Source organism: Pinus tabuliformis, chromosome 7 (assembly GCF_031772625.1).
Source record: "Pinus tabuliformis cultivar Carrire ecotype Pingquan chromosome 7, CPIR1, whole genome shotgun sequence".
Lineage (NCBI taxonomy): Eukaryota > Viridiplantae > Streptophyta > Pinopsida > Pinales > Pinaceae > Pinus > Pinus tabuliformis.
Window position 1 is genome coordinate 124,645,990 of NC_142293.1, and position 18,245 is coordinate 124,664,234.

Below are 18,245 nucleotides of genomic sequence, written 5' to 3' on the forward strand. Positions count from 1 at the left end.
GATAAGATGACCTGGAAACAGGCATGTCAGGTGGTGGCTTGAGATCGGTCAAAGGATAATGGTCAAGGCGGGGGATGGAGGACCGTTAGTGGAGGAAAACCATAAGCAGATTGTGGGGGGTGTAGGGAACGATTTGTGGTTTTGAGCAGGGGGGGTGCAGAGTAATAAGGTGGTGACACACAGGGTTGGGGTGTTCGCCATTAAAACCACTTTTCAAAGCCCCCCCCATCACGTTAACGAGAAAAATTTGAGGGGGGTGCGAAATCTCTACATGTCGTTGATTTGGGCAGGGAGTAGATCGATCGTTGAGTGTTGCGCTCCTTTTATTGAAAGCCAACAAGACATTTTTTCCGTTAGCAACTTTGTCCTAAAAAATGTATAAGCGCCATATATCATAAGGTTCAATGTCCAAGTTTTATAAAAAAAAATAATCCCTATTAAGGAAATTAATAATTAAATAATAAAAATCTAACATTTCTAATGTGGGGAATTTAAACTAGCAACCTTTGCATTTATTATTTTTATTTGAAATTGAAGCCTTTATTTTCTTTTTGCTTCCCTAACATTTTTATTTTATTTTACCTTATTTCTTTAGGGCAACTAACTCCTAACATTTTATTGATATGGATGCAGAGAAAATATATAATTGTCCCAACATATTTTATTTCTCTTTATTTTTCATCCATATCCTAACTTAACATTTTTAATTTTGTTTTGACTAACATATGAACTTATCAAAACCAAATAATGTTACAAAAAAACCCAAGAGACAGGAGAAGAGGAACTTAAAACCAATCTAGTGGAAACAAGGCCAAATCAGTTGTGTTTCCAAGTGACCTTGGAGAACCCATCGTAGACTATTTCCTCATCCTTTTCATAGGTAGTTATTTTAGGTGCAAAAGGAAGTGCAACGGTTACTGGGTCAAGTTGGCCTACTGGAAAGGCCATTGAAGAAAGAAATAAGAAGGTCAAGGAGGATATGCAACAACAAATGGCATCTCACTTAGTTCCATACTAGACCAGACTGTTGGCTTCTATGGATTTAGAAATAAATTAAATGAATTTTTAACTACAACATCCACTAGCACAATATTTTCCTTCAAGTTCTTAGTTTAAAGGCTTGGATGTTTCACTGGATTTAACACATGATCCCCTACCAGATAAGATAAATTTCCACAGGAAGGTTGGAGAGATGTAACATGTTATATGGTAATCTCAATAGGAAAAAAATGACTATCAAGAAGGCCGAGAAGTTGCTGGAAAAGGCTGCAACAAGGTTGAAATAAGAGAGACCCAACTGCAAGGCTCTCCACATGTCAAACTAGTGCTTCAAGGAGTTGGTTGTGAAGCTAGGTGTGAATCCATAGGATTAAATTTCTTTCAAATCCCTCCTTCAAGGTCTCTAAATAGAGATCCATGAGCTAAGGCATAAGCTGAAGATCTTAGGTAGTGTGCATGTACAGTCCAAAGAAATTGCACAAGTGGAAGAAAAGAAGGAGTTCCTAGCCAAAGATCTCATTGAAAGGGATAATGAAATAGTGGCCTTTAAGGAGCAGGAAATAGAGTTGCAAATGAGAATAGACACACATATATGTGCAGTGATTGTACCTGAATATCCTCAAAACTCCACTAAAAATCTCGCCAATACTCTCACTGAACTCCATTTTCTAGAACCGGAGCTTAAAAGGGTGCAAAATGATCTAGATGCTACCCAAAGTAGCCTAACATAGAAAGAGAAGATGCTTGAGACTTCCAAGACAAATGTAGACATCATCAGTAAGAATTTACAATAATCAATCCAAGAGATCTCTAAGTTAAAGGAAATTTTTAAAGGAAACATGTCTCTGCTATAAGCCAAGCAACTAGTCTGTGGTGAGATCATTGAAGAGATAAGGAATCGTTGGGAGTACATAACCTTGATGAATGAAAAGATAATTGTAATAAAATATTATGAAGGCTTCATCTTGTTAGTGTCAGTCTTGTTAGCTTTTCACCTGGATCAAATATGCCTTTACTATGTTTTTATAGACTTTCAAAATCAAATTTTTTTTGCTACAAGGTTTACACAACAAATTTTGTCATTGTTTGGTCAATCTAAATATGAAGTCATTCTTTGGAAATTCACTCATGCTGGTTTCCTATCACACTTTATGATGGTGTCACAATAAAAATGGTTCAGTCATCATCATTATTCCATTAGGTCTCAAGTCATCCATTAGGTCACTAGGGTTTCCAAGGTCCATCATTTTCATGAATAAAACCAGTAATGAGTAAAACATGATAGAAAATTTTGGAGAGTTGATCTTGATTTTTCATATACTCCTCATACTCTCATGTTCCAAAAGTTCCAGAAAAAGAAGCTCCAGCAGTCAAGAAAGTAAAGGACATCTCAGGTTTGCAATGGTAAAGGTAACTCTGTTTTCATAAAGTGAAAATCAGTTTCTAAAGGAGGGTGGGTCCCATTTATTTTTGAAAAAGTGAAGAAAATTTCCCTATATAAACTCAAAGGCCCCCAAACTCCTTCATTCACATCCTATTCACTCTTTGTTGTCAAGATATCTCATCTAAAAAAGCAAAAAAGTCGTTTTCCTAGGAGAAATTAGCAAAGATTGCAGGCGCTGCACTTAGAAGCACTATGCCGCACTTAGGAGAGCGGCGTTGTGCTTAGAAGAAATGCACTACAATTAGAAGAACTGCAATGCGCTTTGGTGCTGCGCTCAGGAACACTACACTACGCACAGGACACAATGCCCGAAAACCTTCAAAACTTGCCCAAACTTCATTTTTTCACTTGCAAGCTTGATTTTACTGAATTCTAAGCTAAGGAACAAGTAAGTACATTATCATCCTCCATGTTTTTGCTTTTCCAATTTCATCTCATGTCAATGATTCTTCAAGTTAGAGTTTGTAGCAAAATTTGCATGGGAAATGTTAGGGTGAAAATGGCCATCATTACTTTTTATTTCTAAAACATGTAAAATGATATCCTACACCCGCATACATGTTTAATGAGCCATTTTACCCATTTTACCCACCTCAAAACAAAGTTTAAACACTCAAAAAGAAAAACCCTATCTCATTCCTAGAGGTTTTTGGGCAAGTTTCATCATAAACCCTGTTGTTTCCAACTACAAGAAAATCATCTTTCCACTATTTCTCCACTCATTTTCATCATTTTTAAAATTCTTCTCACCTTTCCCAAGACCCCTCCCATCATTTTGTCAAAAAATCACCTTCATATCACTTCATTTCCATTCACACCTCACATTTTATTTTCACTGCCTACTGCTAGGACTTTGTGTCATCATGGAGGCAAAATCTTCACCAGAAATAAAGAGATCAAATAAAGGAGGGAAGATCATCATATATGAACCATCAGACTGTAACACAATCAACTCCTATCATTTCATCAAACAATTCTTTGAGGATGTCCACTACTTGGAATTGTGCAAAAGGGTGAGTGAGGTGGGATTTCATGAGAAACTAACAGATTGGGTTGGAACACAACTGAAAGGAGAAAGTGTTGTCATTGCTGGAGTTGAGTTTAGTTTCTCAGTGGCCTCTATCTCAATTGCACTTGGGTTACCGGACAACGATGAATATAGGTTCAAAGGAATGAGCCTAGATCTTGAATACTACAAACCTTTCTTAAAGACGCCATACAGATACACATACTCACCTCATGCCTTTCAGATATTTATTGGAGAAGTATGCCCCTTTGATGAAAGCTGTCATGATGTCATTCACTTGTGAAGGTAAATTCTCCTAGTTGTATGCCTACCATATTCGCCTCCTGATGCATTTCACTTATCAAAAGCCACTCAACATGTGTAATTATCTATACAGGAGCATTTCCAAAATGTCTGAAAAAATACAACTAAAGGACAAAGAGAACTCCCCAAGATTGTTCCATCACAATCTCATCAAAACCATTGTCCTTCACCAGTAGGTAGAGAAAGGTATGGCTTGGGAAGCCTTTTTGGAAGCAGCCTTGAAATGGCATGAGAAAAATGCAACATCTTAATCTCCTGGTGCGCTAAAACAACAAACAGAGGTGGCGTCATCTAGCAAAACCATGGAAAAGACTGAGCTACCCAAACCTCAGGTGACTAAAGAGTATAAGAAGGGGCAGAGGGTTGGGTTTTCTTATCACAGAGAGAAAGGGGCCAAGCCTTCTTCATTAACAAAGCAAGAATCAGTAGCAAAGGATAAAGACACAGTTGAGCATGAGTTTGAACTAATTGATCTATAGATCGAGGATCAGACCACAAACATGAGACAAACTATTAGGGATAAGGATTACCAAATCAAGGAGCTAGAAATCAATTTGGAAAGGGCAAAGTATGTTATATCATTCCTTGAACAGGAAAACAATCAACTCAAACCAAAGGAGTTGATCCTAGAAAGAGAAAAAGCCAAGTTAATGCAACCATTTGGCAAAGGTAAGGATATCATGAAATAAAGTGAGCCTGAAGCATCAAAGGGGAGAGGAAAAAAAGGAAAAGACCAAGAACAAGAGGCCTCAAGAAAGCTTTGCAAGAGGAGCAAGAACAAATTCTGTTGAATGAGGACCTTGACCTAGAAGATAGGATTGCCATAGAGGTTCATCACGATAAATAATGTTGGGTCTATAGGGTGAATGGACACTTGGAGAAGCTCCCTGAGAAGGAAAATAGAGACAATCACTTGCTAAGACACATGGCACACCACTTCCAAGCTCAAAACATGATCGCCAATGTCAAGGTAAAGCAACTTGTAAATAAGCTCAAGGAGGCCAAAAAAGACCAAAAGGATGAGGGAAACTTGGAGATGCTTGTTGAAGCATCCATGAAGCTATAAAAAACATATCTTTACACCTTCACTACAATTTTGAGCAAATTTTGAGAATTTTGAGTTTTTGAGAATTTTGAGTCTAAGTTTAGAAAATCAATTGCTCCAGAATCACAACGCCTTGATTCTTCGCTTTTTCCTCGGGCCTCCATTTGAGGAAAGATCTACATTTTTGGAAAGCTCTTGAAATCCTCTAAAAACCCATTTGCTCAGATTTTGCAGAGGTGGCTTAGTTTTGGAGAAAAAGGCAAAAGAGTGGCAAAAAACTAGCATTCAGGACCATTTTTTGACAGGCGCTACGCTTCTGGAGTGACCTTGGGTGAATGGATTTTTGAAGGTCTTTCCATGCTTCCAATTCAGAAATTCAAACTATTCTAGAAACTAGACTTGAGGGGCTAGTTGTCTGTTTGCTCAGATTTGCATTTTGACCCGTGGAAGGCACCTAAAAAATTAGCTCTAAGTCAGCGCTACACTTCTGCACTTTTCTGTGTTTCAAATTGTAAATTTCACTGTGTAAATTTCTAGTTTCTATTTTGACTTAGTCAAGGTCAATATTCTCTATGTAACGGCACTAGTTACAAAGCTAGGTGATGTAGGCATGAATAAATGTACATCATAGGTAGTTTTTTATGTTTATTAGGCCTCATAAAAGAAGCAAACTCCTAAAGAAACTCTTCATGAAGTGTTTGAGTTTCACCTTTTCACTCTCACCCATTGGTTGAGAGAATCTTGGAGTCAGTTCCTCCACCAAGGAGTTCAACTCCTGAAGGTGGGAAAGTGGTCTAGGAGAGTCTATATGTGTCATTTCACTTCAGGAGAAGAGGGTTGAACTTTTTGTGAAGGAGGCTTGCATGTAATCATCTTTTCAGCTAATACAAAGACATGTTGTAGCTATTTTCAAGGAACTCTAGTCCAATGAGTTCTTGGTGCTTATACTTCATTCTTTTTGTTTTCTCATGGTCTAAAAATCTTTATCTACATTATATATCTTCTTTCTATGAATTTCTTGTGATAAAATACTTAGAATTCTTGTTTTTCAAGCCTTGTTATCTGGTTTTCATAGTGATGTGTTTTGTCTTCCTAAGCTAATGAAATCATGTTTATTTATTATCATTAGTTTCTTCCACACTATATCCTCTATACTACACTGAAAAATACTCAAATTACACCATGGTTTCTGATATCTAACTCCTTATGTTTTCTCCTGCACTCCCATAGTCTAGACCTACTTGTGGCTCCAAACCCTAAGTTTGGCAAATCCTAAAAACCAAATTTTCACAAACAAACAAACAAATACACATATCTAGCCTAAAATTCATTTTATTTAAAGTCATATCTATAATAAGAGACTTAGAGAGATCCCTCTCATGCTTAGTAGGGTTAGCTACTGAGCTGAAGTGGTTTGAGGTTACCCTTCTCAATTTTCCTTTCAGCCTAGGAGATTGTAAGGACTAACATTTTTGGCACTGTTTCCGGGGAATGACTGTTAAATCAATCCTGGGAAATATCTAAGAGCTTTCAAAGAACTGGTTCTATACTTCTCAGTTTCTAGTATTCAAGGATAGGCTGAATTCATAAATCTCATCAGTTTAGGGTGTATACATTATGGCTTCCAAAAGGCATACCATGTCAAACCCTGATCCAAATCCACCCTTTATTGTTGAAGATCTGTAAAGACTGCTCAGAAAAATTAGATTACCCATCACTAAAAGTGCAGTTTGTAAAATTAAAAGAACAACTTCACTACCTAAAAATATGTTTGCCTTTGAGCAAATCCCTTTTGAAGAGTAGATATAATTATCACTTACAAGGTCCAACTCTGACTCTTGTATCTCTGATATAACATTAGAACCTTTAAAGGTTGAAACTCACTCTATCTCTTCAAAATCTTTGTCTGTTAAAATTGATCATGAACTATGGTTAAATTTTGATAAGCTTCAAAGCCTCGTTGACCAACTCCAAATCACTACTGAAAAATATTTTGTTCAATATCAACTTGAATACTTGGCCACAACTTCATCTTCTGTTTCACCTCCAAGAACATCTGCTACATCTCCCAAAGTTTCAGTTTCATCATCTTTCCTACCTCCCCCATTCGTTCCATCTTTTCCTCCACAATCAATTTTAGTAGTTCCAACATCAAAACCCTTACTTACAAAATCCATTGTATCACCTTCACTATCTCCAGCAGTCATGGAGATATTTTCACCTCTTTTACTCCCTGCTCAACTTGCCACTTTGCCTTAGAATTATGGTCAAAGACTCCCTTTGTTTGATGGAAGTGCAGAAATTACAGCTCAATAGCATGTTGACAAGTTAATAGATTTCATTGATTTAGAAGAAATTGATGAGGAGAACGCTAAGATGAGGACTATAGCTCAAAGTTTCTCAGGGGATGTTAAGAAATGGTTTCAAAGTATGGCTGCTAATTCTATTAACAGATCTCAAAGATTGATTGAATTATTATTAGCTCGTTGTCAAGAGAAGAAAAATCCATTACAGATATTTGCTGAGTATAATTCAATGAAAAGGAACCCAAATGAAACAGTTCAAGAATTCACAGCAAGATTTAATATAGTGTACAATTCTATACCTGATGATATGAAGGCTCCTCCTTGTTGGCTTAATGGGGCTTGACCCAGGTTCAGAGATGTTTAGCCAAACAAATCCCGACACTACCAGCCCTTCCAGCAATAGTCCGCGGAGCGCGGACTGAAGTCTCACCCGAGGTAGTATGGGAGGGTGTTGGAACCAGGTTTCCACACCCTAGGGATGCCTAGATGTGGTCTGGGTTGGTGCAGAGCGATCTTACACGAAGCGTTGCTTCCATGCAATTGTCTTCTTCGGAGAAACTACCTTAGGCAACCGCAAATGTGATTTACCCTTTTCTATGCTTATTATTATTATAGATATTTTATTACTCATGAAAGTAGAATTATTTTAGTTGTTATTTGACATAAAAAAACATGTGCATTATTGTAAATCAACAATAGATGCATAACCTAGAATCTAGAACAGATACACGATACCTCAAAATCAAATTATCTTTATTAATGCCTTTATCCAGTTACAATCAACTTCCTACCCTGCGCACATAGTTGTAGGGGTCCGCACATAGCTGCGAACTCTACCAGGCCTCCGTGCACACAGTTGCGAAGCCTCAATCTCCTATTACAACCTAAACTTGCACTTACAGACTGAGATCTACAATCACTTTCAGACACCCATATTACTTTTATTACCAAAAGTTGCCTGCTTTACACTTAGAGCCTTGCTCTCATTTATACATTCCCATGGTCCACGAACCATGGACATGTTGACACATTCTAGATTAATTTATAATATTTTGGGGCGGACTACCCTTAGACTTGACCGATTACAATTTGCGCTCTGCACACTTCGCGGAGCTTTTACAATACAATACCCAAAAATGTGGGCTTCAAGCCCCAAAACCATTATGTGGGGGATCCGCTGCCCAACAGGCCCCCAACATAATCATCATGACTCATCCCGAGTCACCTGGCTGGTGCAGTAATATTCACGTGAAGTTCATCTAGTAATCTCTGCGCTTCGCTTATGTCTGTAGTACATTCCTCTGTTGTCTGTTGTATTTGTTTTACGTGCATCTCTGACGTTTCGTTAGCAGGTGAAAATCCTTGCCTGAGTGCATATATAGCCTGCATGTGTGCCGGCTTTCCCTCGATCTTGGCAGTGACCATGAATGCTTCCTCGAGCCAAGGCTGGATGCATTCTTTAAGCATTGCTTCCTTTTGGCGCGTGGCATCCACCTGGGATTTTAGAGCCTAGGCCTCCTTCATCTTAGCCAACCGCTGAGTAAGGGAAACCATCTATACTATCCCCCTGATGTTTTCATAAGCTTGCTGCAACTCCCGCGCTTCTTTCTCTATCTGTTGGAGTGTCGGGTCTTCCTGTAGTGAACTAAGAGTGATAAGTGACTAGTCTAGCAAGCCAGTTCATTCTTCTAAGGTGCGCTCTATTGTTTCCAACCCTACTTGAATGGCCTGGTGTCACTGCTCGCAGACCTCCAACAATGTAGAGGGTTGTGCCTTCAACTTTAGTTTTGCGATCTGTAGATTGAGGTCCAAGTGGATCCTCATGGCTTCCTCCTTTGCCTCATGGCATCTGCTGGCCAATTTTTGGATCTGGATGCCTACTGGTAAGTCTGGTGCAATCTCGAGCTCGAGAGCACAACGACATGCTTCCTCGACAGTTTGTCCCAACTCCTAGATCTGTGCTACTACTTCATCATGTTGAAGGCTCAGTTGCTCGATGTTGATTCAAAGTTCACTGAGCATCTGTACTGCACGTCCTTCCCTAGCATGAAGCTCTATCGTCGCTCCATCCTGCAACTAATATAGTATTTCTCGTGGGAGAGCAGCCAAGTTTAATCCAAGTCCCTTGAGCCGGCCTATTGCGTCTCTATCCTCTGCATTGTTTGTCGTTAGTGCTCCTTCTGGCAGCGCAATAGTGTTAGCCATTTTAGCCTGCAGCAACTGCTCAGTTGCCGATGTACCTGTAGCCCCATAAGCGGCTACCCTTCCCTACTATGGATGTCATACCTGAAGTTATTGCAGTTGCATTCTGAGTGCCCCCAACATAGTCTGTTGCTTCGTCATTGCCTCTTAGAGCACTTCCTAGGTGACTTCGTGAACTGTATCACCAATGTCGCATAGGTCACCCTCAGTTAGCGTGATAGGCTCCCCATCCAACTTGGACGCCTTGGTCTTCTTCTGAGGCCCTGTTTGTTCTATCGTGCACGGTAATTTTAAAGGTGTAGAGGTGGTGCTTGGGTCCACACCTTCTATTGTATTATCTGCCTTTTGCCCCGGAGTCAAGTTCGGGCCTCTTTCATCCTATGTCAGAGCACCCCCTTCTGCTACTGACTTTTCCACGACAGCCTTTGCAGCCTCCCGGGATGCCTGTACTTCCTCGGATAGCTGTTCGTTCTGCTTTTGTTGTGCCAGACTCTTGACAGTAGCCTTATTTCTTTGAATCTCCATCTCATCGCGCGCCACCAAATATGGTGTGCGCCATTCTGGTGGCCACATATCGAGTACCGCAAACACAGCATCATCTATTACGATGAAGGGGAGTGTGGTTGTTTCCGAGAAAACTAGTGTCCATTCAGAGCTGCTAGTCCCACTAAGACGGGTAGCTATCTTAGAAACAAACAATTCAAAGTAACTTGTGTTTTCCTTTATGAGATATAGATGAGAGAGAAGCACAGAGTACCAACCTCAGTCTTTCACTTGGCTCCTTTCTTGTTTCCTCTCTCCTTTGATAGAGCTTCGCCACTCCTTTCTCACTTTTCCCACTTCAAAGAACACCTGTAGAGGAAAAGCAACAAAATATCATCAAAGAATAGAGATATATAAGCATAAAAAATGTAGAATCAGATGTACATTAACCATACATTTGCATTCACAAATACAAGATTTACAAGTACACAACTATATGGAGGAAAATGCAAATAAATTTATTGATAGAAATAGTAGAAGAGAGGATTACAACCTCGCTATTTGATCCAGCATCATCCTCCCAGCATGAAATCCCTCTTCACCTCATGAAAAGCTAGATCACCCAACAATACAATGTCTCAAAGAGAAACCAACAACACTTCCTTACAAATTACAAAATTCCAGCCTTTGGATCTCTAGGACGAGGGATCCATATATAGATATTTGCAGGGGGGTGAGTTAGCTTCTGGGTTTTTTATTAGTGTCATTTCACTGATAGTTCTTGGTTCCACTTGGAGATTTCATGATCTCTTACTAATCCCTGGGCGAATTCAGAGAGGCAAGTGTCATATGAGCAGTTTCTAGTAGATTCTCTGAGTTTCCACCTAGCAAACTACCTTTGACATTTGTCTGCTCTCGCTCATCACACCCTATAGAATGGATTTTCAGTATGCATCACACCCTCAGCATGGAGCAGTTTGTATGATCTAGTTTTGACCAGTTCTGAGCAGTTTTTAAGGGAGAACTTCTGGGAAATGATGTAATTAGTTTACCTTGATCCTTTAGGGTATGAAACAACACTTTTATGGGTTTGAGAGCCCTTGGTTTATCGACATATTTGATTGGGGTTGCAGTGCCCAAATATGTCTATAACAGTTGCCCCCTAAAGCATGAGGTCGTAAATCTTCTGATGTCGGGTGAAATGCTTTATCATGAGGATCCGAGGTTTTTTGAACTGGAAGGTGACCTGTAATAAGATACAATAAAATACATTATCTTCATAATATTTTCATGATCTAGCTGAGGCAGGCATTCCCATGCTCAGCTTTATAAATTCATTTTCATGTACATAGGACAGACAACTGTTTGTGTGGCAGATTGATGATTCTGGTAGAGCCATCATCCCTTAGCTTGGATGATTATCTGTGCAGCTATGGAGTACATTTGATGTTTTTATTTTCCTGAATATATCGCAGCCCAGATGGATGAAACTAGATTCGGGATCTTCAAACTCATTCAATCTTTGCCTAATGTACAAGTCGATCCATGTGAAAAGATGTTCTGGTGTCGAACATGGAAAGACATCGCCTGATTACCAGCCAATGATGTAAGTTGTTAACAGGCGCGAGAGGAATCACCGATAATGATAATGACCCTCAAGGTACTGCAGTACAATTCACAGGGTGTGAATACATGAGTCGATGTTGAACACCACGTAAAATCTTTTGGTCAAAGGCCATTGATGTAAACCTATCGCCGGAAGTGAGAAACTTGCCATTGAGGCATGTAAGCTTCAAAGTACTGAAAGGGTTGTTCCTAAGTCGACTTCTTGGATAATGAGCTAATGTCGACAAGAAGTGACCCATCATAGGAGGGCCTTAATGAATCCCACATCTACGACATGGAATGGAGCAAATGATTTTGTGGAGGTGAAAATGATTTGATGATACAAGGTTCAGAGTGGCGGTCATGAAAAATGGAGTGCAAAGGTATTGCAGCGGATGAGGTGTTAGCTGGGTTGGTGAATTCTCTGAGCAACTTCTCTTGAACATATTGGTGACACTGGAATGGATTGGTAGCGTTAACCCCAAAATGGATGGTACGGAGGACCAATGGTGATATGACCAGTGAACGGAATAACCCAACCCGATTGAATCATGGTGATGGAGTGAAAGTGTCATGTTCAAGAGCGACCTACTACCAATGAAGTTCTTCAAGTTTTCTTCCCTTTTTCCCCAGTCATTGCTAGCTAGTACCTCTTTATTTTTGTCAAGCTTGATGAGGATAACATATTCTTGTTCTATAATTTTCCCTTCAGGCAAACCTATCGCTATGTTTTAGTGAGCCTAGCAACAATGAAACTCGCTCTTGTCTGTATGGACAAGTTTGTCGCTATTGTTTTAACGAGTTTAACGACAAAGATAACTCGGTCCTTTTCAGTTTTTGAGAGTTTGAAAAGAGATGGAAAGAAAACTCCAGTAGTCCTTTTTCGTAGTATAATCCCTTAAGTCCGAAAAAGTATAAAATAATAGGAAAGGGATAACTTTTCCGATCACTTTAGCGAGCCGAAAAATACAAGTGCTCGATCTTTTTGTGTAATGATCCCTCAGGTCCAAAAATATTAAAATATAGAGGATGGATGGAACTTCCAATCACTTTAACGAGCTGGAGAGGCCAATTGCTCGGCAATCTTTTCATATTTTATGAGTCTAAAAAGAGCTTAAAGGAGACTCGTTTTTTAGGAACGAGTGATGTTTTCGGATAGCAACTTGTTCCAGGTAAGGTTTGGAACTCTTTCAATCATGGCAGTGTAAAGAAGGTGGCTAATAGGATCACTCGTCAGAACTGTTCCTCAAAAGGGTAAACAATCAAGTGGAGGCATATGATCAGCTAAAAAGTGGAGGTGATGGTAAGAACATGACCAAGGCTCAAAAGCTGATAGCAACGCGATCACAAAGGTTATTTACCAAAGGTGGGTTCATTTTCTAATGAGCTTGAACTCTAGTGGAACATATGCTCACTGCTAGGTTTATTTTTTAACGAGCTTGAACTTCATGGAAACGTGATCGTGCCAGTCATTTAATAAGGATTTCTCTCATTAGTAGGTTCATTTTTTAGGGAGCTTGCCCCATGCGAAACTTTTCTTTGAGCCTTTTGTATGCAAGCTAGGAATGACCAACTACTGTCCTAAGGGTTAAAGAACTATTGAGGTTAGGTAGGATAGTTTTTTGGTGGGAAACATTTCCTTTACTTTTTCATCATCGTCGGTCCCGACAAAGGTGAATGGTGGATCAGACCAATCACCTAACTTAAGAAGCTGAAGTTAGTAAAAAACTACGGGGTTAGAGTTATGTTGGTCTCTTTTCACTTGCGTAAAAAAGGTTTGCATGCCCCCAGGTATAAAGAGAAGTAGAGCTTCCAGGTTACCAAATGGAAGTTCTTGTATTAAAGCAAGGTTGTTTCATCCACGTAGCAGCCAAAACACTTCCTTGGCTTTGTCCATCGAAATAGACAAAGGTGAATGGTGGGAGCTTCCAATCACATAACCTTCGATGAGGAAATCTTTTTCCGGACTGATCCCATTTTCCTAAACGGACGGGTGTGTCAGATTGGTCATATATCCTACGAGGAAACCTACATTATATCTGGGTTTTTCCTACCGAAGCAGACCAGGGTGCATGGCCCTTAGGTTTAGTCACATTCATCGAATCACTCAAGATCATCAGGTGGATGGATTGGAGGTTGACGAGACATTTCTTGTGAAAAAAGACCATTTAGGGATGGAATTTGACTTGTAGCTGTGTTTGAACCGGGGAATGAAAGTTGGTCAATGAGCTGGACCATTCTGCCTTCATACGGGAAACACATCACCCGAAAGAGTGAGGAAACAATAGCTCCCATGCTATAAATGTAGTCATGCCCAAGGAGTAGATTGTAATCTAGAGGCCCTTGGACTACCATTACTTTCAGATGAACGGTTTTCCTTTTCAAAGTTATAGATAAATTTGGAAGGATCCCTAATAGTCGACTGGTTCCATTATTGAAGCCTTACAAATTTCGAATCTCAGGCAGAAGCGATGGCAAACCAAGTGCTTTCTAAGCAGTTGAGGAAAGGATACTCACAGAAACCCCTTTATCTATGATAGTACTAGCCATGATCATTTTGTAAGCTTGTACTATGATTCAGAATGGTACATTAGATGGTAGGTGGGGTCTCACTAGTAGATTCCAATCAAAGGAAACGATTAGATTGCTTGATGGAGGGACCGAATAAACGACTGGATGAATCTCTTGAACTGAGGGACTTCCCTCATGTGGTAGAGGAATGGGTAGATTGCCCCCCTATTCATCGGATTTTGTGTTAACAAAAAGAATTTGAACGGTGTTGTTCTCATTCTCTTTGGAGACTGTATCATCTAAAGGTGGACCTTCTAAAGACAAAACTGGGTCAACTGTCGTCTCGACCTGTTGACTTTGGTCCAGTGTGGACTCAGAACGTTTATCTTTGATGATAGGCATTTCAACCGACAACAAAGGTGTGTCAGTTGGATTTTCAACTAGCGATGGACTTGGCAAGAGTTTCTTGTATCTAGGAGGAAGTTGCTGCAGTGAAGCAGGACGGTTATCCAAGACTCTTTTAGCTTCGTCCAAGAAAGGGCAACAGTGGAGGGCATGATCACCTTCACACAACCTACAAGGAAACTTAGATCTTCCTTTTTTCCCATTGACTTCATTTTCACTAGTTGATGGTGTACTCTCAACATGATTGACAGAGGTTGAAGACACCGGATTGTGCAAGCGGGGAGACTAGTCTCTCAAGATCTGCGGGATGCAGGGACAATCTCGATGATAGTGGTCTCCTTTGCAAATGACACACGGAGATTTGGGTTTGGATGGTGCAGTGTGTGGATTTTCACCAAACGATGCATGGTTGCCCCCTTTCGCTATTGGCTTCTTCTTCTTCTTCTCCTTCCCTTTCTTCTTCTTCTCAGTTACTTGATTTTTAGTGTTACTAGTTTCACCAAGCAAAGAAGAATAAGGAGAGGGAGAAACAAACAAACTGGAAGGTGGGGGAGAAACTTCAGTATCATCTGGTTGCTGATTTGATTGCTGAGGAATTATGGTGTTTTGAATGACAGAGGTCGAGAATAGCCATACTGGTAGGCCAATTGTGCGTCCTGGAAGGGACAATGTAGCCATGTGTGGAGCACCAACATCTCCCCAAGAGGAGAAAGGACTAGGATTTCCCCCCAAGCAGAAATCCTTGATTGGTGGACTCCATTTTCTCAACCTAAGACCAACGAGGGAACAATGATATTATTCTGAATAAAGTAAATTTTATGATGCTTTGACATAACTTGCTTTTTCAATTTTTAAGAGTTGAGAAAAAGCTAAAGATGACTTTAGTCACCTTCGATTTTTAATGAGCCTGAAGTGACAAGTGCTCAGATGGACCTTTTATTTTAAGGAGTCTAAAAAGGAACGAAAGTGACTACTCTAGAAATATAGATAGAGGGATTACCAAACCAATTGCAAAACTGCAATATACATCTGGGTGGTAAAATATAGAGAAATTACCGAGGACTTTACGTATGACAGTCAATCTTCCCAAACGTTATGTTCAGTGCATTATGATCGATAGGGCAGCAGACACGGCTTCCTAAGGATAAAGGATATCAGCCTATTGTGGTCTCCCAATATATACTCGATGGTACGTGGGAGCACAAGTTCGTACTGGCACTTGTCATATGAAAGAGGAGGAATCACCCAAGCTACAATGAAAACGATAGTTACCAGGCTTTACGACACCAGAATACATCTCTAGCCTAGACTTCTAGATGTTGTGCGTTAGGTTCCAAAGTGTTTTTATGTTCATTGAGGTTTATTTTATAGTTGATATTTCTTAATAAGTTTGCCTTTCAAGGTTCACTGCACGATGTAGATGTACAACTCCTAAATATGAAATATAAAATGATAAACAATCGTTTATTTTCTTTTAGTAATGAAAATACTAGCTACTAAGGAAAGAAAAATATGATTCTTCCAACATAGAGTAGAGAGCACACACTAAATGCACTTTTCCTAAATCGTAGTCTAAATGCAAATGCACATGCATGTATTTGTTTTTCAGTTCCCTTAATGTGAGAATGACTCCTCAAAGCGACACTTTAACAATTTCTTTTCAAAACGAAAGGAATATTAAGACAACACTTTCAATTTCGAATGGAAAATTGTTTTCGACACTTCAAAGAATTGATAATTCAAATCAAATACAATGGAAAAAGTGTAATCAACTATCTAAAAGAGGAAGACTTTACGACACTCTTTTTCTTGACTGAAAACGACAGTTGCAACACTTTTGAATCAAAAGATGATAGTTCGATTAAGCTATTGTTTTCAAAGGAGGACTGTAAATGATGAAAAATACATAAAAAACATTCACAATTCCTTATCAATGGAGGCTGAATAACGTGAAGGAAGAAGGTTTCAACACTGATATACTGATCATAAACAGCAAAACTACTAAATAGAGCTGAAAACAATGAAGAAGAAACCAAAATCTGGAGGCATAAATAGTCTCATTCAATCATCGCACCTATCCTTAAGGAAAAGAGGGATGCATCTCACTTGCAGCACACAGGAGGTGTGATGCATCTAGACTACCAATGAGAGACAATGAAATGGTCCAGGAATGAGACTGAGCTTGGTTTCCACCCACAGTTTGGAACTAAGTTCAGGGATTTAGGCTAAGCTTATGATAGATAGTAAACACAAAGTATAGGGACTGATCTAATGAGGTTATTGAGCTACCACTAGGGCACTTAGGATGTTTGCAAGTCAGATGTTTAGTTCATAAACCAACCTGGAGATTTACTAAAGTAGCATTGATCTACTTTGCAGTTGCATAGCAAAAGCAGCTCGAAGGCTAGCTGGCTTAACTTCAGGCTCCGTCTGTAGTTTATAAAGCAAACAACAGTAACAAACAAACAAACTATTCGCTCCCTAGTGGAGTCACCATTTTGTTTCTGGGAAAACTAGTGTCCATTTAGAGCTACTAGTCCCACTAAGATGGGTAGCTATCTTAGAAACAAACAATTCAAAGTAACTTGTGTTTTCCTTTATGAGAGATAGATGAGAGAGAAGCAAAGAGTACCAACCTCAGTCTTTTGCTTGGCTCCTTTCTTGTTTCCTCTCTCCTTTGATAGAGCTTTGCCACTCCCTTCTCACTTGTCCCACTTCAAAGAACACCTGTAGAGGCAAAGTAGCAAAATACCATCAAAGCATAGAGATCTATAACCATAAACAATGTAGAATTAGATGTACATTAACCATACAATTGCATTCACAAATACAAGATTTACAAGTACACAAGTATATGGAGGAAAACTCAAATAACTTTATTGATAGAAGTAGTAGAAGAAAGGATTACAACCAAGCTATCTGATCCAGCATCATCCTCCCAGTATGAAAGCCCTCTTCACCTTATGAAAAGCTAGATCACCCAAAAATACAATGTCTCAAAGAGAAACCAATAGCAGTTCCTTACCAATTACAAAATTCAAGCCTCTGGATCTCTAGGATGAGGGATCCATATATAGATATTTGCAGGGGGGTGAGTCAGCTTTTGGGTTTTTGATTAGTGTCATTTCACTAATATTTCTTGGTTCCACTTGGAGATTTCATGATATCTTACTCATCCCTGGGTGAATTTAGAGAGGCAAGTGTCATATGAGCAGTTTCTAGAAGATTCTCTGAGTTTCCACCTAGCAAACTACCTCTGCCATTTGTCTGCTCTCACTCAACGCACCCTACAGAAGGGCTTTTTAGTATGCATTGCACCTTTTGTGTGTAGCAGGTGAGATGCATCGCACCCTCAGCATGGAGTGGTCTGTATGGTCCAGTTTTGACTAGTTTTGAGCATTTTTTTAGGGAGAACTTCTGGGAAATGATGTAATCAGCTGACCTTGATCCTTTAGGGTATGAAACAACACTTTTAGGGGTTTGAGAGCCCTTGGTTTATCGCAATATGTGATTGGGGTTGCTGTGCCCAAATATGTCTATAACAGTGGTCCACTTCTGCTCTGGATCCTTCTGAGCCCTAATATACACATGGTGAATATCTTCTTTAAAATCTGCAAAACTCTTAACACTATCGTAGACCACGGTAGACAGGTGTGGTCGTTTAGTGATTCACACCCGTATGCTTGCCTCCATCAGTATCTGTAAGATCTTGGTTTCACAGATTCGCGCGGCATCCTTTGTCACCCATAAAGATGTGTATTTCGCTGCCTCTAGCCAGTCCTAATCAAGGGGAGGGCACTGACTATCTTCTGGCAATTCACCTGTAACCAATAGTATGGATAAGCGCAACCATGCATAGTGGAAGGTCTTACCCTATTCTTTGGCCTCCCTGCAGTTTGTCAGGAACTCATCGTG